The sequence below is a fragment of the Lepisma saccharinum genome, unplaced genomic scaffold (genome assembly GCF_977018435.1).
Source record: "Lepisma saccharinum unplaced genomic scaffold, izLepSacc3.1 HAP1_SCAFFOLD_348, whole genome shotgun sequence".
NCBI lineage: Eukaryota > Metazoa > Arthropoda > Insecta > Zygentoma > Lepismatidae > Lepisma > Lepisma saccharinum.
In genome coordinates, this window is record NW_028143069.1 from 1 (window position 1) to 26,303 (window position 26,303).

Below are 26,303 nucleotides of genomic sequence, written 5' to 3' on the forward strand. Positions count from 1 at the left end.
TGTATTCATGTATGTGTTTGACAATCATATATCACTCATTAGAACAATTTTCATATTGTTTTCACTATGTGAGATGATATTTTATTTATATTTACGATAAAATAGAGGTTTGGGTGATACACGCAAGCTTCCAGGCATGTGATTTGCACAGAATTAAATATAAAAAATGAGAGATGGAAGGTTTTTGTTACTATTAGAATTTAAGGACGGAAAATATGTACAGTGAATGAATACTACGTTTGACTAATCGTGAAGATGAGTATCACAGCACGTTTTTTATCGTTCTTATATAAACGTTGAAACGTTTAAGAACGTATAAGAATGTTTACCGAAACGTTTCAACGCTGCGTGAAAACAACGTTGAAACGTTTCAACGTTGTTTTCACGCAGCGTTGAAACGTTTCGGTAAATATTCTTATACGTTCTTAAACGTTTCAACGTTTATATAAGAACGATAAAAAACGTGCTGTGATACTCATCTTCACGATTAGTCAAACGTAGTATTCATTCACTGTACATATTTTCCGTCCTTAAATTCTAATAGTAACAAAAACCTTCCATCTCTCATTTTTTATATTTAATTCTGTGCAAATCACATGCCTGGAAGCTTGCGTGTATCACCCTCACTGTTTATTCAGATTTTGACCTTAACTATTGATCATGCATTTTTTTATTGCATATTTCCTATGTCAACACAAAATATATATTTTCTCTTGGATTAATTTTAACTATGATGATGAAAATTAGAAAAAAAATAGAGAGAGAGAGAAAAAGAGAGAGAGTCCTCCTCCGTAGCTGAGCGAGTTACGGCGTTCACTCGTCTTGAGAATGTTCGCTGCGAGACGGCATAGGTTCGAATCCGGCTCTGGTCGGAATTTATTCGGGCTACGTATAAGGCCGGTAGCAACCCACCATCAAAAAGAAAATTGGGGGAGCTACAAGTGACTGGTGTAAGCTGGTTTCAGATATCTTCTATAACAGCTGAGGGTTCGTCGTGCTGACCAAACGTCACCTCGTTGCTAGTTAAAGATAACTCTAGGTAGAATTGTGGAAAAAATCGGGAGATAGCCCATAACCCTTCGAGGTTTTAAAATATGAAAACTATTCATTCCACAAATCTAATTTCTCGTCATTGTCACGTGAGATTTCTTTTCAATTTAACTTCTGTAATACTAATTAGTTCCTAAGTAGAATAATAAAATAAACAGAGAGATATTAAAATATGAGTTCACTGTTTAAAAAAATAAGCATTAACACAATTTTTATATTCACATACCTCTTTACAAAAATTCCTGAGCACGTCACTACAAATAAACAAATCTAGTGCACACTAGAGCCTTGGCTTATCAATACCTATGGGGTATCCTACAATTACAGTCAAACCACAACCTCAATTCTCGAAGATGAAGCCTCTCCATGTAAAACAATTGCGACGTAAATATAGTAGATTTTGCTTAAATATCTTGTGACATTCATACCACCTTTATTTCATTTGCTACAAAGAAGCGTTTGGGTGCGTTGTTTATAAAAAACAAGTGGGGGATTATATTTCTAATGCATATTGAACAAATTGGTCTTAACTCATAATCATGCCGTAAGAAGAAACAAACTCGTGGGCTAGTGGTTATCGCACTGGGTTGTCACTCTAATGGTCGTAGGTTCAAATTCTCACGGTGGCAAAAACTTTTCGTAAGCTTTATTCGTTCCCGTTGTTACTATTTGAATTAGTCTTCTTTGAAATTAACAACAAAATATTATACAATTAATTTTCTTTTTCAAAATAGTAATATGAGGAAAAGTTTTTTATTATAAGAATTGGTAATTTTAGTGGTCTCAACACATCTAAAATCCAAAAAAATGCTAGATCGATGTTATTTTCTACTGAATTCTAAATCCACGTTATACACAGATAGGCTAATAGAGCATGGACCTACAGTTTAAAATAAGATACGAACCGACCAAGTGGTAATGTATCGACGTCTTGTAATCAGTGTGTCCTATTCCGAGTTCCAGTCAGGTCGCATAATGTTTCAGATTCCATTTTAAACGTATCCCGAGTCGTGATTAGCCTATGTGTGCAAAAAATAATATTAAAACAAACTCTTGACCTCAATAATGCAAGTTGTGTATTTTCTTTCAGCTGTGGTTCCCTCTTTTTCGCGAGAAATAACAAATTAACCTAATCATTAACTCAACAAATAAAAAAAATACATCTCTAAATTAATTAATAAAAACTGTTATTACACCCAAACCTCTATTTTATCGTAAATATAAATAAAATATCATCTCACATAGTGAAAACAATATGAAAATTGTTCTAATGAGTGATATATGATTGTCAAACACATACATGAATACATTATGTTACAGATTCCACCGATGTAGTTTCCGGTGAAGTGATTATGATGAAATAACTTTCCGGTTCTCGTCGGTAGAAACCTTTGATCGCACACCAGACACGTTTCAATGTTATTGTGAGATTGAAGTTCATCGCTGGATAATAAAAGCATTTGGTTTCGATTCGCGTAAGAGGCTGCCAATAGTCTCAACCTCTTCAACCATCTTTTCAAAAAATATTTGATTGCGTTTGGTCCTCGGTAAACATACGGTTCATCTATCATATCCTGTCGCACAACAACATATCCGAAACTCGAGGCTTCGTGTGGTGTTGTAAAAAAAAATTCGGGGATTTAGAATATACATGACTTGATTTATTTATTTCTTTTTTTTTTCCTGAGGGCATATACAAGTCTTATTCAAAAACTGGAATAATTGTACCTTTCGAATCAAATTTATGGAGGGGTAGAGAGAGGGCCAATATGGACAGATTAGAAACAAGTGATGTTATAATAATAGCCGTCGCCATTTCAGAGTGGCAAATATTTAACATTAATTGTTGAATTTTATTTTAGGCTAGGTATATTCAACATGCCCCACTTCGTCAATTTTATCAAAACAACCATTATTCATCCTCATCGTTACCATTAGCCAAAATAGCCTCGCTTCTTTTTTTTCCACAATTTTCGTAGTGATCTCCGTTCGCAATTGGCTTTTGTAGATTAACAAAAATCGTCTGAAGTTTGAACACGTCATACCGGTGCAAGCTGTTTTTGTGATTGTTCTTCTCGATTATTCAAAATATCTAATTTTCGCATATTCAAATACACACAAGTGAAGAGGGGTTCATGCCACATTAGTGATTTTAAATTGTATTCTCGGAGCCATGCACACATTTCCTAACATTGTTGGCTTGTAGTCGATGAGTTGTGCAGGTACAGCTGTGAAGTTGTTAATAATACCCAACACAGACAAGTCACCCAACATTGCTTTTCAACATAGATTTTTAACTAGAAAATTGTTATGATTACAGTACACCCTTATCAGTATACAATAACATGGTGCCATTTTTCTGTTTCTGTTGCCAACAAAAGCAAATCTACAGACCACAGGTTCGAGAAATAAAACATTAACTATATTTTGCATACATGTAGGTACGCCCCGCGAGGTATGTTATTGGAAGACTCAATACATGTGAGCAGTAGAGTAATTTTTTTTTCTTTTATTTTGATGTCCATGTATTTATCTGAACCCTCTTGTCCAACCAAAACAAAAAGCTCCGGTCCCATCTGGAGACTGCAAAAACTGATATGTATGTTTATTCAGAAAAACCATCCATGGACAATACTGTTGCCCCCTCCATGTGCATTTTTCTTGTTGGCTGAAGGCGAAGATGCCCGAGACTGCTTTCGAAATTGCTTTCAGCCTCGCATCACAATACAGCTGTTTTCTACAATTCTATTAGCCTACTATTATTATCTAAAACTATTTCATCACACACCATCAAAAAAAATAAAAAATAACATTTCTCTCCTTCCCTCGCTTTTAGCCATCGTCCAGTGTCCTTCTAGATAGCAGGTGAATCGTAACTAGCTAAAATATTGAAATCAAAAACATAAATTATCCGTTATAACCCCCCTCCTCTTTTTTTTCTCCCCCCTTCTTTACATGCACGCTCGATAACATTGAAATAAACAAAAACACACCGCTATGCTTAACAAAAAAAACAACATCCATTGTACAACTCTATAGGTCGAGGTTCATAAATCTCGTGCATCTCATGCCAGCGGTTGTATATCTTGTTTACAGTTTATAGTGGCATCATATTCCTTCACTCGAGAGACTTGCAAGACAGCTCATTACTAGATCTGTTTTGTCCATATGACAATGCTTGCTATCAGTAATAAAATATTTATGCTGTTTAACCTAACAGCTGAGGGGCCAGGGCATTCCACATTTACCTTTGCTAGTACAATAAATATCAATATTTTTAAGTTATGCAATAATTTTTGACATTATATTCACATCCATTTCCAAAACTAGATTTATATACACAAACAACTCGCTCTTGCAATATATTATCTATTGTGAAAAATTCTCGCATGTTCGCGAAACAAGAAATACGCGTCATAGCTTCCGTGAATCGAGCACAAGATTACTGGAGCACGCAAAATACCATATGCCAAAAATTAAATATTCCAAATGCAGGCATCATGCACAAATAGAATAATCGGGTTGAATTTACAGTCTAAAACCACCATGTTCTGGCAGCAAGTATCAAAAACATGTGGTTAGAAGATTTTGATAGGGAGTAAGTAAAATAGTTGTTGCAAGTTACCTTTTAAACCCAGTACATGTGTAGGAATATATTGCGTATAAGCTGTCTCACTCTCTCCGTATGTGTGTCAGGTAGTCGTGTCGATCGTTAGTTGTATGTCACAGCTTAACTGTACTAGGTAATATTTTTACATGAGGTAAGTTGGCATACTTTACAAGGGTATATGTTTCAAGCTTCTAACTGTAGAAGATTAGCTTTAGCCTATTTGCAAAATATAAGTTTGGCTCGTCGAAAGCAACTTAAACAGTGTTGCCAGCTGTAGGTTAATTTTCCTCGTTATACAATTGCAAGAGATGAGTTGTTTATACCCTATCTGGAAGATGTGTCCATGGCTTATGTCGTAGGTTAATTTAGTTTGCAATAGATCTTGTGTGTTGGCCCTTACAAGTAATATAGCCGCCTTTCTGTCTTTGAGTCACCTGTAAGGCTATATGTGAGTGGGCGAGTGAGGTTAGTTTAGTTTACGATAGATCAACCTGTCATGTTATGTACTACTTTCTGCTTTTTGAGTTACCTGTAAAACTATATGTGGGTGGGTGAGTAAGATTAGTTTAGTTCACAATAGATCACACTTTGAATTTACTCACACTCTCTCTGTCTGTGTGTCAGGTGGTCATGTCGATCGCTAGTTGTATGTTACAGCTTAACCCAAACTAGGTAATATTAACTGTACTTTAAAAAATAAAAATTGTGTGTATCTCATGTCGAACTAGAAATAAAAAAATCAAACATTAAGTATTCATGCAGATTAATTAAGCCGTAAATTCAAAATTTTGGCCCCCACACAAATTGCATTACATACATACATACATATGGAAAAACAGAAGTATGCATGTTTTTTCGCCCCCGTGGCATTACAAGAGCCCCCCCCTGTAAGTAAGACTAATCAGGGCTAGACCTACAGTTTCAAAAACCACTTGTGCAAATATCGAACCCTTGAATACAAGGCTACCACTGCACCATAGGGGAGGAGGCTCAGTGAGAGAGAGGTAGAGAGTTGGAAACATTAACACCGCTATTGCCAGTTAGTATCTTCTTCATCTTATTGCATACTTATCATCTTATAGAAGATTACGCCATCAACTTGTAACTTGTAGGTTAGCCTCGCTTGTGAAATATCATATGTTTAAAAACAAGAGGTTTGTGAAGCAATAATTCAAGTTATTGTTGAATATGTAGAAAATCTTGCCCACATCCTCGTCATACTAGGTCAGGATGCTATTCAAGTGTATAATCAACAAACCGTTGAGTTTAGATAATAGGGAGAGTAACAGGTCCCAGCTTGCAGGTAGCGACAGTGCACTTTGGGCGCATGCCTCCATAGCCTGCTTCCTGAAGCCAAACAAGTTCATAGGCATTGTTATTTTATTTTATATTTAGCAATTCGTTTCGAGCAAGCCAATTTTAGCATTGGTAAAGCAAAACCCTTTTTCTTTACCCCCTACGCAAACATAAAGCATGCCGGGGAAGAAAAAAAAATAGGATATGTTTGCTTCGTACAAAAAAAATTAGGTTAAGTTAACCTCTTTCCGAGAACTAACCCCGAGCACCCATTTTTAGCAAGCACCATTTCAGCAAGCACCATTTCAGCAAGTTTAGTGTTTTGTAGAGCGAGTTGGCAACACTGCCAGTGAGGTTAACATACATTATAGCACATCGCCGAGGATGGAAATAATTTGGGCTTGCACGTTCTCCAAAAAATTATGCACGTCGCATGAGCCCTCCGAAGTAAGAGGAAAATCCTCTAACAAACACTAGAAAACAGACTGGTTCGCTTTCGCCACAGGTTTGATACGTTTGGTAAATAGTAGCGAGTCAGTTTCGGCTTTCCACAACCACAATATCTCGCTCCTCTACACAGACACAGACAGCTTGGTGTACCAACATCTCCGTCCTTCTCATCTTTAAGTTTGCCAGGTACCTTCTTGTTGCGAGCCAGGATTTTGTATCAGTTCGACTAGGAATAACCTGACGTATCAAAAAAATTCATCTCTCCAATCTTTTCTCGAGTTTGGTACCCGGTCCGTAGTATTGGTAGCCGGGTAAATGCATCTCTAACAACCTGCTGTACAGATAGCATCATGTATATTGTATACATCAGTAGGGCAGGAAGTTAACACCCATCGTCCCAAGATCTATGTATTGTTGAATTTGTATCATTGCATCAACATTGATAGTACACATAGAGAGGAGAGGGAACAAAATTGTAGTTTTTTCTAAATGTGTTTGCGTCACAATACGAAAATAATAAGAAGCGCCAGCGCGGGCACGTGTGTATAGCACATCGTGTTTCCCCCGAGAGAGGTTTACAAAAATCACGATAGGTCTCTCTCTCTTCATCTTACAGCAACATTGGCATCTCTATTTTTTTTAGTTGTAGGTGGGTTGCCAACACAATCTAGTTAATAATACTACATATTATACACACACACGCACACACATACTGTGTTGCCATCCATCCATCCATCCCTCTCTCTCTTTTACGGCAGTATATATTTGTTGCTGGCTCTATTGCCTAGTGTGTGTATGTTACGTCAGTATATAAATTGGCTAAGCCTCAAGCAAGATAGCCCTTGCCAAGTAAAAAAAAAAATTGTAGGTAGGTGTTGGCAACACTGTCGGTTGTTTAACTCTTCCCTCTCTCTCTTTTTTTTGTAAAAAGCTATGGCAAAAATACCAGTAGGTTGGCAAATTGCTTTATGCACTGTAAGGCAGACCTCAAGCAGAATTGCTAGCTGCTTGCTTGAGGTTAGGTTAGACCCAAAAACAAAAACCTTGGTGATTTTTTCAAGTGAGGAGTTGGCAACACTACAAGAAAATAAGACTCGCCTTACGAGAAAAATCCATTAAAACAAGCCTCAAGCAGTATTGCCAGCTTCTTGCTTGAGGTTAGGTTAGACCAGAATAAAAACCTTGGTGATTTTTTCAAGTAAGATGTTGGCAACGCTGCAAGACAAGCCTCAAGCAGTGTTGCCAGCTCCTTGCTTTAGGTTAGGTTAGACCCAAAAACAAAAACCTTGGTGATTTTTTTCAAGTGAGGAGTTGGCAACACTGCAAGAAAATAAGACTCGCCTTACGAGAAAAATCTATTAAAACAAGCCTCAAGCAGTATTGCCAGCTTCTTGCTTGAGGTTAGGTTAGACCAAAATAAAAACCTTGGTGATTTTTTCAAGTAAGATGTTGGCAACGCTGCAAGGCAAGCCTCAAGCAGTGTTGCCAGCTCCTTGCTTTAGGTTAAGTTAGACTCAAAAACAAAAAACCTTGGTGATTTTTTGAGTGAGGAGTTGGCAACACTGTGAGAAAGTAAGGCTCATGCCTTACGAGAGAAATCTATTAAGGTAAGTCTCAAGTAGTGTTGTCAGTTTTTTTGTTTGAGGTTAGGTTATACCCAACAACAAAAACCTTGGTGATTTTTTCGAGTGAGGAGTTGGTAACACTGCAAGAAAAACCTTAAGTAGTGTTGCCAGCTCCTTGTTTTAGGTTAGGTTAGACCCAAGAAGTTGGCAACACTGCAAGAAAATGGGGCTCGCCTTACGAGAGAAATCCATTAAGGCAAGCCCCATCGAGCCCCATTTTCGGGCGTTGAATTCTCTTTCCCCCCCTACTAATTACAAACGTTTATCGGTGTGACAAAAGGCAAAAACGATTTGTGGCAAGGTAACCTCGTCGAAATGAGCAGTGGTAATGTGAAGTATTTACATAAAATCAACAAGGGCAACAAGTACCTCCTCACCGTCATCAACACTTTTTCAATATTCGCATGGGCTCTACTCCTCAAGGTCAAAACGGAACATGTGAAGTAAAAGCATTTAAACAATTTTCAATGTACGTAGCAGGCGACCACGATTCCTTCAAACGGACAACGAAAATAAAATTCTGCAATTCCGTCTTCCAGCAATTCATTCAAAAACACAATATTCAGCATTATTCTACCTTCATTCACATAACATGGAAAGTTTCAGTCGAACCTTAAAAACGCAAATGTGGAAACATTTCGCGCTTCAGTGTAATTATAAATGGGTGGACATTCCGCCAGAACTCGTAAACGATTACAATCACACAGTTCACACCACGATAGGTAAAAAACCAGTAGGCGTCACTTCATATGACGAGCAGTGTTTAATTTCTACGGTTTATTGTCCTAAGTACCGTCCCACAACCAAAAAAAACAAAGTATAACGTAGGAGAACAGGTAGGTGGTATTCAGCAAAATTCAAACGTACATTCGAAAAAATCATCACTAGAAATTAAAGTGCGGAACTTTTTATTGTATTCCGAGTTCTATCTGGAAACCGTCGCACATATATAATAAACGAAGTTGCAAAGAAGTTTTAAAACGTAGGTTTTACGAGGACGAACCCTCTAAAATAAAATACCACGCCACTTATCTCATCGAGAAATTATTCCATAAAAGATATAAAGAACTGTTAAATCAAATGGCTGGGACTTCCGGAAAAGAGTTGGATGAATGCAAACGAAGTGATTCTAGGAGTACGTGGAACGTTGTTAAGCGTTTACCCATATCGTAATGCAAAACTAAAAGAAAAACTGTTTGTTGCAACCAATTAACATTCGTTGTCTTCGCTCCTACTTATTGTTGAAAAACTTACATTACTGGTGGCCAATTTTCTCCTCGCACCTAATTGGTTACTTTGAAAAACAGATACCTGTATGTGTTCTCCAAACGTTTATAGCAAACGAAGTATCAGCAACTTACGAAACTGTACGAGGGACTGGGCACAGCAAATTTCGAATCCGAAATAAGACCACTCGACCGTTGTCATGAAAATTCGATATTGGTACTCGACGATAAAATTTTAGAAAACCAGAATGAAATTCGCAACTTTTTCACTCAGGGTCGTCTCAGAGGAATAGATTGCTTTTACTTAGCTCAAACTTTTTCCAAAATTCTCAAACAGTTACTACGCGATAATGCTAATTTTATTAGTTTGTTTCGTCAAGATCTCACCAATCGTAAACATGTCTGTGATGGCTATGTAGGAGGAAATTAAAACTACAATCAATTTTCAAAATTCTGTGGTTGTTGCTGGAACAGTGACGATTTTAGATTTGCTACAATCGATATAACTCGAAAACCAAACAAATACAGACACAAAATGAACGACTTTGTAAATGTTGCAACGTTACACAATTTTTAAAATAAACCCATATAAAAAGAAAATAGGAAAACGAAAAATTGAAGACAATCTGAAATAGCGCGATTACCTTGCAAAACGCTTCAACGATTGGAAATATGATATTCGTGGATTTTACGAAGGTCAGAAGCTCGAGGGTCAACCATCATCAACGCCATAAGCGGCCTCGGTAATGAGATTAAAAATGTTGCAGAACACAACAAGGATTATCATCACGGAACTCGTACCTCTTTCCGCTCGAAATTATTTTGATATTCCATCCACGCCTCTTACTAGCATTCACACTCCTCTCAAACTTAGACAACCGCCACATCCGAAACGTCAAGCCATACGAAGCAATTCATCCTCTTCGGATAGAATCGAGTTGGGTCCATTGTCACGAAATTACATGAGCACCGTAAAATTTGACAAGGGCCTGGTGTTCGGATTGTACCCGAGCATAGAAAATAGCAAAGGAGTGATTTGGAGAATTGAAAATTCGAAAGTCACATTCGAAGAAGACGACGTAAAACTTAATTTAGGTGAAGAAAATTGTTGTTCCAGGTACCCAAGTACGGTGGGACTGCGGTAAATTATCACCAAGAAGTATCTGATATATTACACGGACGGGGATTATCAAAGTTACACAGACATTTTAATATTATCGAATGCTCTGTAGCGAAACAACAACCCCACTCAGAATCGAGTGAAATCCAGCAGCGCAGAGAAATACGGGAATCTCATCAAACCTGTTTGGAACGATATAAAAAGCGGAAGCGGTGTCAAACGCAACAAGATTTTCCAAAGGAATTCGTGTGGGTTAATGACGTTAGGAAACTTGTGGATCATTTATTTGTCACAGCAGGCTAAGAAAATGTAGGTAATCATAATTTTCACTACTAAAATTTAGGCATCGTGGACATTTTCAGCATTAAACTCTCCAACTTTATCGTGAACAACAGTAATGGAATTGGTTACTTTATCAAAATAATCAACATTCTTCCACCGAAATTTTGGATCGTGGCCGAAAGCAAGGGACTCGTGAAGGACATCATAAACAAATTACCGTTCGAAATGCATTTCCCACGTTATCAATACTGTGGACCGGTTACCAAACTCGAGCAAAGTTTGGAAAAAGGAGATAGGGGAGTGAATCCGTTGGACGATGAATGCAAAGATCACAACCTCGCTTACAATACTCAAACAAATCTAGATGCACGTCACGAACCAGACAGAAAATTGGAACATGCAGCATTCTGGAGACTCATAAGTAGGGACGCTTCTCTAAGGGAACGGGTTGTAGCTTTTGGAACGACTATCTTCATGAACACAAAACGTAAATTGATAGGGATCTATAAATTACACTGCGTAAAAAAATGAGACAGTCTTACATAACTAAACTTCCTCCCGAATTGCTGCTTAAAATATTTACTGCTACGTTCGACGGAGGTGACGAGGATGTCTAAAAAATCGTCGACTTGACAAAAATGACATCGGAATTTCGACCACTATTCAAGATAGTTTCGTGGAGCATCTTCGGAAAATATGCGCCACAAAAAGTTTGCAAGAATTCGACATCCAATTTCAGACTGCAGGGGAAAATTTGGAAAACAGATTGGGTGAGCTTCACGAGGCGAGACAAGGAATGACACGATACACGGACTATTGGTACAGGTCCAACATTGAAACAGGTAGCACCATCGTACACCTCATTCCGTTGTCCGAAGCGAGAACTTTCTTCTTCCACTTCCACAATATATAAATAACCTTATCACGTGAAGTATTCTGAAAACTAATAGACCCAGCGAGAAATCACCTACGAGAAGTTAGATCAGATCACATTCTAACAGAGAGACTAATAATATTATCGATCACATCATCGCGGTGAGTAAGACAAAAAGTTTCTTTTATTCCAATATATATATATATATACACACTACATGTAACATAGCATCATCATGAAGCCCATGATTGTTGTGTACCAAGTTCCATACTCGAATCTGAGAACTCTGGGTGCCCTCTATGGGTTACTAATCAAAAAGCAACGCAAAAATAAACCTTCCTGCTTGTAAAAAACTCATGGAATGAAATTATTAATCAGCACTCCTCAATTGAAAAATTGCAGCGTTCGAGAAAAAATCTCACAAGAAAGGTTTCATATTCAGCATTCCAGCAATTTTAGCGGCTTTGCGAGTCGGAAGTTGAGCAGTTGGTAGTGCTGCCATACCAAAAACCGTAATCGACATTAAAAAGGACAAAGCGCAACTGGAAGAACAGAAACGTCACAACCTGGAAATGGAGAAAAAAGGCAAAGCGTAAAGAGAAAACAAATTAACTATTTGAGCAAGATTTAAAAAAAAAGAACCACTCAGTAAACACGCCATTTAATCTCTGATGTAACCGTCGGGAATCAAACACTTCAGAGTAGTTTTCATGTCAGATTCTTTACCCTCTAAAGCTAAGAGAATAGAGTGTATCGTCAGCAACTTGGACAATTACGAAAATCCAGGCACACGTTGGATATGTTATCAAAAACATTTAAATAACGCTTTATTCTTTCGGAGGTGTTCCACCATCGGGTTTAGTAAAATATCTAAAAGTTTCCAATCTCTACTACAAACAACGAAAGAATCCAGGGTTTCGAGGACGTCAATTGCGGTCATCTTGGCGTTTCAATATTCGCCTTTTTGTCTCGAATAAATACCCCATCAATTCAAGATTTCCAGAAAGCATTGTGGAACCTGAAACATCAATCTCACAAGCAAAACTTTGGTCTTGAATCTCACGTTGCACGACGATATCGTCTATCCTAAACTTATCGCTCTTCGTGCATTCTACAGCATGTGCCTGATTCCAAATGTGACAGAACACGCAACACCATGAAGATCGGAAACGAAAAAATTAGCATCATAACGGGACAGTACAATTTATCCACTTTGCGAGCCAAAAATACCAAAACGAGTACTTTCAAATTCCGTGACCCACATAGTTGATTTGGTGTCTGCACCAGAAACCGTGGACCTGGGTACGATGGGGCAGCTTTTAGGTTTCGAGAACAACATCAAACTCGAACCAAGCATAAAGATTTTCGGTGCCAACATTAATAAATTCCTGATCATCGAGACTTTGAACGTGGAAGATGGCATGATCACAAAAGCAGACAATATTGGCAGTCACAAACAAACGGGAATCATCGCGACGTTCAGACCAAATTGAGAATTCATGAAACCGATCACCTTAACGCCCTGGTCGCAAATCCATTTTCCAGTTCGCCGCAACAGAACCTACCATATTGAATTAGTGGTGACGAACGAAAAAGGAGAAATTGTGGATTTCGCAGGAGCCGCGTCAACGGCCATCGTTGAGATAAACATATAAATAACCATCATAGAGCAAATCGAAAGTTACGAATTGCAATCTTTCCCTCCCAAGCGTCGCACATTCCCAATCTTAACGAACCGAACCGAGAAATTGAAGTCAGAAAACACGGAAAGATCATTGAGAGAGTTGATCATCCAGGCATCACTTCCATGGTATAAGGGAACATTGAAACTATCGAAAACAGATGTCACTTACTACCAGGTAGGAGAATTCGAAGCGGGAACAAAAATATTGACAAAAATCACACAGTACATTTTCCCATGTGTCTACTTCCGGGTTTATTTTTAGACTATAAGGAGAAAGCAAATTTGAGAATCACTTTTCGCAGAGACTCGAAAGTCAAAAATGTTTTGATGCGATACAGAAACTTGAATGCCGACTGCACACCACTGTCCAACTCCCTGTCCGAAGAAGCAAAATGCATCATTCAGAGGATGGACTTGAGAATATCTGTGGAAGAATGTGAAACAAACCAAGCCCTCAAGTACAAAGCGGAAATCTTTAAAAATCCACAAATATCCAATAAGTTTTACAGTTACGAATTCGTGTAGATACCCGTTTCCGGCAACCATTAAGAATTCGACGCCACGACGCAGTTCAACAACATATAGTTCGACATGGCAGATTTTGTGATTGTGCTTTTTCGGACCGGAGAATATAACAACCAAGAAAAAGATTCCAGCTTGTTCGACAACTGCAAAATCAAGAACGTCTACCTCAAGAACGGAAGAAACGAAGATTTCCCGCTCGAGAATTTTAACCTAGACATTACCGATAATGACTACCTCAAGCTTTAGGAAGCATACAAAGGGTAACCACGGGTAACGTGGACATGGACTTCCTAGGTATACTCCAAGCAATTTAAAAGCACAGAGATCCATGTTCATCATCAACATCTCAAAATGAAAGCAGGCTGTGGTCATCGATCGCACCAACATCAAAATAGTGTGTGAATTTCACGATCGTCCTCCCTGTCGATACCGTTTGCAGCGTAATCCTGGTGGTAGAGAAGTCATTCGTCTAGGACGTCAAAAAATGAGAGGGTCACGGAACAGTTCTAACGTCAAGAAGTTTCAAAATTAAGAACAGGTATCACCATTTTAGAAATCATAAACATTCGCAAAAAAAATATAAAAAATTCAGAAAATTAAATAAATTGACGTACCGAAAAAATGAGTTGTCAGAAAATTCCAACATCCGAGATTTGCTCTGTCGTTGCCTATCATAAATTCTCGACACTTCCGAAAAAGTTTCGAAATTCAAATATGGCGACCGGAAGTGGACGTATCTCTTACACAGTAAGAGATATCGCAAAAATAACTAAAGAAATGTCCCCCATTGATCGCCCTGTAGCATTTGGCAACATAGATTGCGTGTAAAAATTTGATGGTTCTAAAGTCAAGGGATGGGCCATTTGCCATTTTTTTTGATCACTCGTAATTTTCGAAGGGATGATCGTAGAGACATGGGTGTTTTTGCGTTAGCATAGTGTCGATATCCTCTTTCCTACCTGAAGGAATCGGATTTCCGAAATTCAAAATGACGACCGGAATTAAATGTATCTCGAAAACGGTTACACTTGGTCAAAACCTGTTTTCGAATTAACAAGGACATGCATACTTCTTGGTCAACTGTTTCTCATGTAGGTTAGCTTAGCACTTAAAAGGTCGTAAAAGCAAAAAGTAGGTCAAAGTAGGTGGCCAGCTCCTACCGTTTATAGTACTACATTACTTAGAAGCAGACTTTTTCACGTACGTACGTACTTCAGTCCGTAAACAATCCTAAAAAATGACCTCGTGACAGGTTACAACTGGAGTGAAAGAGAACGACCTGCATGTTATCTAACTCGTAAAAGATCGTAGAAAAGGTGAATAGGTTAAATTATATCACATAAGATCGTGACATACCTATAAAGGATGAGATGGAAAAAAAAAGTTGCGGTGAAAACTGTACTGAAACATCTTCGAACGTCATAAAATCCACACAAAATCGTCATAATATCATACAACTGAGGCTAAATCCATAGAAATAAGGGATACCTACTTGGAATGAATTTGAACATACCATATTACACTACTATCATATTTTCTAAGTGACACCATTCTTCCAGTTTACTTTTCAATCATTTGTGTCTATTTGAAGTGACGACGTTCGCCCACAAATTTCTACTCTGTGGAACTTGAACTCATTGCACATAGAAAAAGGATATATTCAAAGCTTTTTAATTTTATAAAATATATAATTTTGCTTCAAATCATGTGATAATTACATCCTTTCTTCTTTATTACATTTCTGTTTCATTTTCGTCAGTTTCAATCAGTGTAGTATATAGTTTCAACAAAAAACTCAAAGTATTAACTGAAAACGCATGTTCCTCAAAGCAGTACTGAATAGCTCCTGGTCAGGTCTTTGGGCGTTCTACAAATCTGATACAATACAAATTCAGTTAGACACTTTTCGTGTGTTATGTAAACACGACAAAACATATAAGTATGAAAATTATTCAGAAACAGCATGGACTTACTGATTCAGAATTCCTCTTCTATGCGATATTTCAAAACTTGGCGTTTTTAATGATTTTTGTTGTATTGTTAACATATTATTTATGGAATCATGTCATTGTGGGTCGTCAGCATTTCATGGAGAGCACTTGTCTCAAAAATAGACTGCATTTTTTTAAAAACGTAAGTCATATAACCGGCCAGCAAGCAGTTTTGTTATGAGTCTTAGAGTACTAGTACAGGATGAAGAATATTTATATTGCTGAAAATTTTCCGCAATTCATAATAACGTACAAAATGATTGTAAAGAATTATACTTTTGAAAGTTCTTGCAAAAGGGTGAATATTTGGGATGATATGATGGCAATAACAAGAGTGATTGCGATAAATTATACGAATATGAGGAGATGGAAATTTAAGAAGGTTAATAATGATGACTGGCACGAGATTATTAACAGAAAAAAATAATCCACAATAGCTCAAATAGTTAATAGTGGTTGGGCGAAAGTTAGGCCAACCCTTCTAAAAATGGTTGGTCAAACGTAAGAACATACTTTGGGCAATTGTAATTTTGGCCGTGGTTCCAACATTGGCCCAACGTGTGCTTTCACGTTGGTCCAATGTAATGAACACTAAATTACAGACAGGTTTCTGTTCTGATAGATATATAAATCCTTGTGAAGATAAAACTAAACTTCGGTACTCAAACCCCTTCCATTGGAAAGCAAGGATGTGGAACAACAAAAAATTAAATTACAGCAACAGCCTTCCATCGTCGAAACCAACTTGAGCGAGCTACAGGGCATCATTCAAAACATCAGAACAGACCTGCAGATTAAATCTCTGAGTTCGTAGAATTTGCTGAAGTGGACATGGTCATCAAAACTTTGCTTGAGAAAACTATCAAAGAAGTAACATAAAACCAAATTGCTTCGAAATACCTCTCTGAATTGTATACAGGATTACAAACTGTCGCGGATGTCATCAACAACTTACTCTTGTCTTGCGAATTGAAAACGGTCAGCAAGAGTGTAACCATAATAAAATTACATCTCAAAACCTAAGATGTTATCTCTCGCGTGCAAGCTGCAGTGGGCAATATCGGGACTGCATTTCCAGTCAACAACAAGATTTTACGATTATTCACATTTTGATCGAGGTCTTCCAAACTCAAAGATCTGCCTGACCAGTATTCTTAAAACACTTAACATCGTCCAGCAGCTGATGAGTGCCCTGGAAAATCTAAACATTGAGACCAATCTCTATCACTTTCACCATGTCGTTGTTCAGATACAGAATATACCTTGCAGAAAGCTACCCCTATGCAGGACAACATGGTAGAATTCTAAGATTTGGGGCAGCGCGAATGAAAGGTCATATGTTCCTGTACATTTAGTGCTATATATTTATACTTTCCTTGTACATTTTCTATCTTGTTTACAAATCATTTAAAAATATGAGTAACAAATTAAATATAAAATATCTCACTGAATGTATTTATGTCTATTTATCAATATGTGCATCTTCAAATGTTAATAGTAACATAATGCATTGGAACTCTGCAGACTTTAGCGAGAGTGGAATGTGTGAAAGCAGTTCAAACGGCATCTAACTTCGCACTTCTTGCACATTCTGGTAGTGTTTTTGTGGCACTCAGCACATCATATTTGTTTTTCATTATTTACGATGAAATTATTTTGTGTATCAAGTCGGATATCGTCACACACTCTTTTCTTTAGACTTTTTGGACATGGAGATACTCTAGTACTGTACTTAGCTAGATCGGTTTGGAAAAGTTAATCAAGTTCATTCCTTCAGATTTCCCCTGAGGTGTTAGGCGATATAATTGCCATGCTTTATTTACTGAAACATCAGAGGTAATGCAATAAGTTGCTAATACAACTTTTTCATGCGCATGTGGACATGATGCTACATTTTAATCTATCCTGTCTACATCTCCCATGTAACATTTGTTGGAACTTGAACCTCACAGTGTTATCTCTCTTTGAAACTGTATCGCCTGCCTTTCCAATTGGCGCTACGCCAGTAATTGATGAAGCTAATTTGACAATATTATTGTCATGATATCTAACCAACGTAATACCAGTGATTGTGTCAGTTTCTTTTTCACTGATATTTGATTTTCAAGTGGAGCTCGACTTCCTTTTATTGTTCCTGTGCAGAAATGACCTGATTGTTTCAATTCTTCTATCAACTTAAGAGGTGTGAAATAATTATCTAGGTAAATGCTAAATTGTTTTGTTTTGGAAAGCTTTCTTACGAAATGTATAGCAACTAATTCTCCAACAAATAGATTGGGATTTTTGTTCCCTGTTCCAGGTCCTTGGTAAGGTTAGGCTTGAAAAAAGGAAGGAAGTTTGTTGCAAAGACACCATAATTTATAGCCAAAAAGGATATGTTTGCCATGTAAGTTTTCCTTGGCGCCATTTCGATAATAGTATGACACCATTGCTTCATCCACACATAAATTAGCATATTGAAGAAAGAACTCCAACCACCTTTTATTCAACATTGTCCAAAGAGTACGTACTTGGGCGAACTTATCTCATGGATCCAAATTTCCATTATCACACACATGTAAATACTTAAGGATATTTTCAAATCTCTTCCTGGACATAGCTTTGGAATCTGCTTTATTGTGTGTATCTAGTGACGCTTCCCAGTACATTCGAAATGTATTGACAGTACAATACCCACTAAACAATAAAATTCCCAAAAATACTTGACCTTCGTTACAGTTAATTTTGTATTTGGTATTTGCCTTTGGAAGAGCATAATTGTTGCAACTATCTACAATAAATTGCACAACTTTTTCATCAAACATTTTTCGGAAAGTTAAATTGGAGTATAATCATTTTCCAACCACGCTGGTCGATCCCAAGTGAGTTCAGGAGCTGGAGGTATGTCGGTACTTTTCCATTTCCTGTGGCGTCCAGGGATTTTCGCTTTCTTGAAATCTGATGCTCTTTCAGACTTATCGGGTTCAGAAGGATCAATGTTGTGTTGCATGGTCTTTTGGTTCGTCATGTTGTGCTCTAAATCTACTATACCTTTGTTCTGATCAGTGGTTTGCGCACGCAGTTCTGCACATGCTCGTAACTGGTTGCAGATTAGGTGATTCATGTCTGGATTCAGGTGATCATCTTCACTCTCTGCATCGGAGAGCAGATGGTTCTCTGGTGGCTCGAGGTAAAAAGCTGCATCTAGTAACTTCTCCTCTTCTTCTAGAATGCTGACAAATGTCATCCAATGTTAGTCTGTTACGAAAATTAGAACACACGCTTATAGCCACTTGGAAATACTGACTGTTAATAAAAAATACTATCTTTATCCAAAACATCCAGGACATACTCTTGCATACTAAAACTTATAACAAGTAACTAATACTTCACATTTATTGCAACAGTCCGATACATTCTTACAGTCAAAAAAGGTAGGCATTAAGTCAATGTAAGTCAATGTACTCGGTAGTTCCCACTGGCCCAGATCAGGGGTTAAACTATGTTTCTTTTGTGCTATACGAAAGCAAGATGGCAAGTATATACACACTTGCTTATCGGATCATCACGTTTTCTTCACACGTTCCCTGGAGAAACTAATCGCAAAAGCGGCTTCATTTTTCGCAGCCGATCAGCGTAGGAGCGAGTGTTCCAGTTATTATTATAGTTCAATGGTGGGATCCATAAGTATAACCGTGTAAATTGTTCATCAACATGTTCGTGCACATGTTGACCCAATGAGAGCTTCAAGGATAAAAGGAAACTGAAAGCAAGCTGTTGACAACTTCTGCTGCAGGATACATAGGATTCCATTGCTTAAAAACACACAGGATGTAAAAGAAAAATTCATGAAAATAGTAATAAACAATTTACACGGTAATCCTCATGTATCCCACTCTACACAAAGCATTATAAACTAGTACACAAAACACTAAAACACTATACAAACAAACGAAATAAAAGCACCTGACAAAAACTAACGTACGTTTCGCAAAGTTGTAATGGGAGAGCGATGTTACCCCTACAACTTTTACTTTGCAACTGAAGTTGTTGAAACTCGTAGTGCCTCACACTCCCGTACACGATTGGTGGGTAGATATAGCTATGATGGAAAAGGTTGGCCAGCCGCCAGAACACTTTCCAGTATTCCCGAGCAGAAAAGTCCTTCTTAAATTTAAAATAATAAACAGCTAACTCTGGATAAGTATGACTCATGCTAGCCTTAAAGGTCTCAATTTTCTCATTAGTAGTGTAAAATTATTGTTTCTACGCCACACTTTGTAGGTATGCATTTGTAGCCTCTTTTTTTTATCAATTGAATATCACTTTTTGACATATTTTGACAATTTTTTGTCGATGTTTTAGCGTTTAGCGATATTTTAGTAAAATTTCCCTTTTTTCCCACTCACACTTGGTAGGTATGCATTTGTAGCCTCTTTTTTTTATCAATTGAATATCAGTTTTTGACATATTTTGACAATTTTTTGTCGATGTTTTAGCGTTTAGCGATGTTTTAGTAAAATTTTCCTTTTTTCCCACTCGCACTTGGTAGGTATATCACGATCTTACGTGATATAACTTAACCTACCCTTTTTTATTACGTGCTAAACGTGCCCCAGCCGAGAAAGTAATGCGTGTGGAAACGATGCTGGGTCGTCCACGTGAATTCGTTCAGAATGTGGCTGTCGCAGACGGTGTTCGGAAAAATCGTTCGCAAGTACATGGCCGGATCCTTTCCGAAAACCTTCTCGAAAACGTGACGCCAAGCCAGAGCGTTGATGCAGTCGCTCTTGAAACTAGCCAACGGGGCTGACAGATCGAGCTTCCTCCCCAAATCGAATTGAGTCGCGTGCCTTTCCACGAACTCCAAGTAAGCCTTCGCCGTGGGCCACACGATGCTCGTGACGATCTGATCGACCGAGTCCGTGGTGCGATATCCCGTGTCGAAGTATTCGCCCCACGCTTTCTTGACGATGGTGATCAGAAAATTTCTCTCTCGCACGTCTATGGCGGTCCTCAGCCCTTTGAATTGCACCTCGTCGCTATCGGCCAGCTGCACGACGTATTTTTTCTTGGTCAACGCGAAAAAGTTTTTCAGTACGAATTCAACCTTCACACGCAGTTCGGGAACCAACCACTCGTGCAGGTAATCGATCAAGCTGGCCTGATCGCGTTTATCCATGAGGATGAAAAGCGATTCCGTGTCCATGTACATCATGCGCGGTCGCTGGGGTTCGAGGGGAAATTTTCGAACACGTCGCGCGATTTCAGTAGGATGGTTCGCGACAGAAAAGTAACTAGAGAAGCACAAGCGCGGGGTGTTCTTCGAAACGAACGAGCCCCCAACGTTTTCCCGTACGGTCTGCGAACCTAAGGTTGGTTCACGTGAGATCGAATTTCTTCGGGAATATCTTTCAGCTCGTACATCTGACCGTACATGCTGTTCATCATCAACTTCGCAGTATTCTGTTTCGCGTCCATTTCGAGCAATTTTTACCCGGCGGCAAGGTCTTCTTGCAAATTCTTGACTTCCTTGATTTTTTACGCAAGGTCATGATCTTGCGGATGCACATGGCGTTGAGCGTATCGGGCGAAAAATACACGTGGAGATCCGCTTCCGTGCAGCCGGTTGGGGATTCGTACGGCCGCGATAAACGTCCACTTCCGTGCTTGCTGGTTCCGGTGTGGAATTCGCGCCACTCCCAAAAGTTCACGTTGAAGGGGGAGAGGCCCGCGCGGGTAGAGGGACGTATGAACCCCGAGAAAATTCTATATAAAATAACATACCTGGAAATTATATTCACAGTATAGATTGAATTTTTAAGTTTTGTAATCACCCCAAGAAATTCTATATAAAATAACATACCTGAAAATTCTATTCACAGTATAGATTGAATTTTTTGAGTTTTGTAATCACCCCCAAGAAATTCTATATAAAATAACATACCTGAAAATTCTATTCACAGTATAGATTGAATTCGTGAGTTTTTTGTATTCACACCCAAGAAATTCTATATAAAATAACATACCTGAAAATTGTATCGCTATATATACTAGACTTTTTGATTTCTGTGATTTTGGAGAATGCATAATGGCATCCACCACTAGTTTCAATCGTATAAATGATAAAACTGAATGTGTTACTTCTGGGAAGCTAATCTCAAGGAACAATTTTTCGGTACACAGAGCAAGATGTAACGAAACAGGTTCGAGAATTAATCGTTCGTTACCTTCTAAGCCTTGTGCTCGATGCGGAAAAATGATCAGCATTGCACATTTAAGTAAACACCTGAAAATTTGCAAACCATCGACCGAACAAGGAACATTGAAAAGAAAAATCGATGATGCAGGAACCGAAGCTTCTACTTCCAAGCAAATTAAATTATCGGATGAACGAAAACCAATTAGATCTCAATTTAACCGCCATATTCAGGATTTCTCTTTTACTTCGGAACCAGGCTGCGACATTCTTAGTTTCTTGTGTGAAACGAAAACATCCGTGATAAATATTCTAAAAAATAAATAGGAAAATAATTCCATAAAAGCATACGTTGATCTATTTTCCGAATACGAAAAAATCGATGGTACAACAAGAGTCTTTTATCATCGAACAAAAAACCAGGCTCTTTATTTGGCGGACGTCGATAATTTGGACGAATTTTATTCTGATCTTTCAAATGAACTGGTTAAGAAACACGACGATTTCGAGGCTAAAGGGTCGGGATGGTCTCTGTGTGGAAGTCCTCACACGTTAACCGTTTACGTGAACCAATTCTCGCCTCTTCAAGCTTCCAGCTACGTTCCTCTTCCACCGAACATTCAACACAAGAGGGCTGTGTTAAATATACAGAACAGCGATAACAAGTGTTTTCTTTGGTGTGTATTGGTGGAACTTCACCCGATTGATTGGTCAAATCATCCAGAACGGGTTTATCATTACAAGCAGCATGAACCTGAACTGGAAAATGCAATGGCTGGCATCGAATACCCGGTGACCATTTCTGATATATCAAAATTCGAAACACGAGCACGAGATGCAGAAGGAAAACGCTTAATCATCAACGCGTATTCCTACACGTTGGATAAACATGTCGTGCATCCCGTCAGGATAAGCGAGGGTGTTCACCATTACTGTCTCATTCGTTCACTATCACGTTTGGTCAGAAGTCAAACTACCAAGTATGCAAACAACATCGAAGTTTGCCCGAGATGTCTAACCACGTTCAACGGTAAAAAACGAGTCGATTATCAAAATTACACCGAACGTCAGATTGCTATCGATAAACTTGCCGAACATAAAATTTATTGCTGTGACAACAGACCGACTTGCATGTTGATGCCGAAATCAAAAGAAGTTGAAGAATTTAGGATGCATAAGGCATTTTTGGAGCATCCCGCAATCATCATTGCTGATTTTGAGTCTTTTCTCAAACCGTTGTCGTACTGCGAACCAGACCCCGAACTTTCTTCCACAACACCGTATCAGTTGCACGAAGCCTCGAGTTTCGGATATGTTGTCGTGCGACAGTATAGGATAGATGAACCGTATGTTTACCGAGGACCAGACGTAATCAAACATTTTTTTGAAAAGATGGTTGAAGAGGTTGAGACCATTGGCAGCCTCTTACGCGAATCGAAAGCAATGCTTCGATTATCCAGCGATGAACTTCAATCTCACAATAACATTGAAACGTGTCCGGTGTGCGATCAACGTTTCACCGACGAGAACCGGAAAGTATTTCACCATAATCACTTCACCGGAAACTACATCGGTGGAATCTGTAACACGTGTAATCTAAAGATCCAAAAACCTACGTTTGTCCCCATATACCTTCATAATGGCAGCTGTTACGACTTCCATCTCTTAATTCGGAATCTTGGATATGATAGACAAAAAATAAATATTCTAGCAGAGAATGAAGAAAGGTACATCAGTGTCAGCAAGCGAGTATTGATTCCGGGAACAAACGAAACTGTGGAGATGAGATTTTTAGATTCTTACAGATTTTTATCTGCGAGCTTGGACGCTCTTGCAAGCAAACTTTCGGCTGAACAATTAAGAATAACGAGAGCTAGTTTTCCCACCGTAGACATAGAAATGATTAGACGTAAAAGTATTTACCCTTACGAATATGTTAGTGATAATTCTAAATTTAACGACGACAATCTTCCACCTCAAAAAGAATTTTACAGTCGGCTCAGAGAGAAAGGAATCACGGACGATGAATACGAACACGCGCAACGGATGTGGGACAAATTAGGATGTAGGACACTCGGCGATTATCACGATGCCTACTTGAAACTGGACGTGACAATACTCGCGGATGTTTTTCAAGCATTCAGGAAAACGTCGGCGAATATTTACAAATTAGATCCTGGATATTTTTACGGTCTCTCGGGCTTAGCGTGGTCTGTCATGTTATTACAGACAAAAATAAAACTCGAATTGATACCGGACGTGGACATGTTATATTTTATCGAGAGGGGGATACGAGGTGGAATGGTGCAATGCGTACAGAGACATGCAAAAGCAAATAACGTTCACATGACAGAAGAATACGATCCTAACGAACAATCGAAATACATATTTTATGTGGATGCAAATAATTTATACGGACATGCTATGATACAAAAACTTCCTTACGGCGGGTTCGAATGGGTGGATACCACTTCCATTAACATTAATAATTTCAACGACTGTTAATTTGGCTTGTTTATAGAGGTGGACCTCGAATTCCCCGACCATCTACACGATTACTTCAAGGATCTACCTCCTGCACCCGAACTAAAATGTTCGTATGATTCAAATCAACGTAAGCTTCTCTTAACATTGGATATAAAAGAGAGATACGTTCTCCATTACAAAAATCTTCAATTCTTAATTGAGAAGGGAGTTCAAGTAATAAATGTGAGAAGAATAATGAAATTCAAACATTCCGAGTGGTTAAAACCTTACATTGAAAAAAATACGTATCATAGAACACGCGCCACGTCAGATTTAAATAAAGATTTTTTTAAACTCATGAATAATGCTGTTTACGGGAAAAAAAATGGAGAATGTCAGGAAGCACGTGGACGTGAGATTAGTTCCCGATTCAAATAAATGTAGAAAATATAGCATCGCCGACATTCAAATCACGAAATATATATGATGAAAACCTGGCCCTGTTTGTGATGGATAAAAAAATAATAAAGTTCAACAAACCAATCTACGTGGGGGCGACGGTTTTGGATTTATCTAAACTGCATATGTTTGAATTTCATTATAATGTCATGAAACCCTTCTATAATGAAAATATAACACTTTTTTACACGGACACGGACAGTTTTATTTATTCCGTACAGACATCTGACCTCTACAACAATTTGAAACAACCGAAAATGATTGATCATTTCGACACATCTTCCTTCCCTCAACCAAACAGATTTGATCTACTTTCTCGCAATAAAAAAGTGCTTGGTAAAATGAAGGATGAATGCAACGGAGAAATCATTCTGGAGTTCGCCGGCTTAAGTTCCAAAATTTATGTGGTGAAAACAGAAACCAGCATCACCAAAAAAGCCAAAGGTGTTGGTAAAAATACCGTGAAAAACAAGCTTGTGTTCGAGGATTACATCAATTGCCTCTATTCACAGTCGAGGATTCTACGTTTGGAAACAAGGATACAAAGCGTAGACCACGTGATTACAACAGACAAAGTTAGGAAAATTGCGATGGATCCGCATGATGATATAAGATGTATTTTGTCTTGTGGAATCCACACGTTGCCTTGGGGGCACTATCGTTTAGAAATTAGTAAAAATTGTAGGCAACGCAAATGAAAAAAACAACAAAAAAAACCACTTTGACTGTCATTACAAAAAACTTTGACCGTATCCTTAAATAATCAGCATGCCTATGAACTTGTTCGGTTTCAAAAAACAGACCATCATGGAAACTGCACCACAAAATTCCAATAACCTCTTACCTTCCGTGTTATCTAAACTCAACGGTCTACTGATCGTTCACCTCAACAGCATTTGGACAAAATTGGACGAGGACGTGGGCAAGATATTTTACGTCTTCAATAACAATTTACATTTCTACGAAATTCCGATCGACGGGAAACTTCGGATCACCGTGAATCCGGAAAACGTAGGCGAAATCAAAATATCTACCGGCAAGAACATTTTTCGAATCAAGCACGACAAGATGCTTTCTAACATTACGTACGATGTGTCTGCAGGCGGTTATCTTTACGTGGAACTCCTAGCAGATTATGACAAACTCATTCCTCTCTTCGTAGAATTACTAATCGTTTATCCTATTATAAATAATCGTTAACAAAATGCCTAACGACATTTTTGGCCACACCAAGCGTGTAGACCACGCAGAAGAAATTCTCATGTTGGACGTTCGAGTTAAAAAGTTGAGGAGCGATTTGATCGCTTTACAGGAGACCTTAAACAAAAGTTTAGAGTCGGAGATCGCTACGCTCCAAACGCAATGTCTCGACCCCATTCTGAAAATCGATTCCGAACTGAAAACGCTCATAAAAAATTATGTCGATGTACCTTCTTACGACAAAGTTCAAATTATACAGTTGAGCGT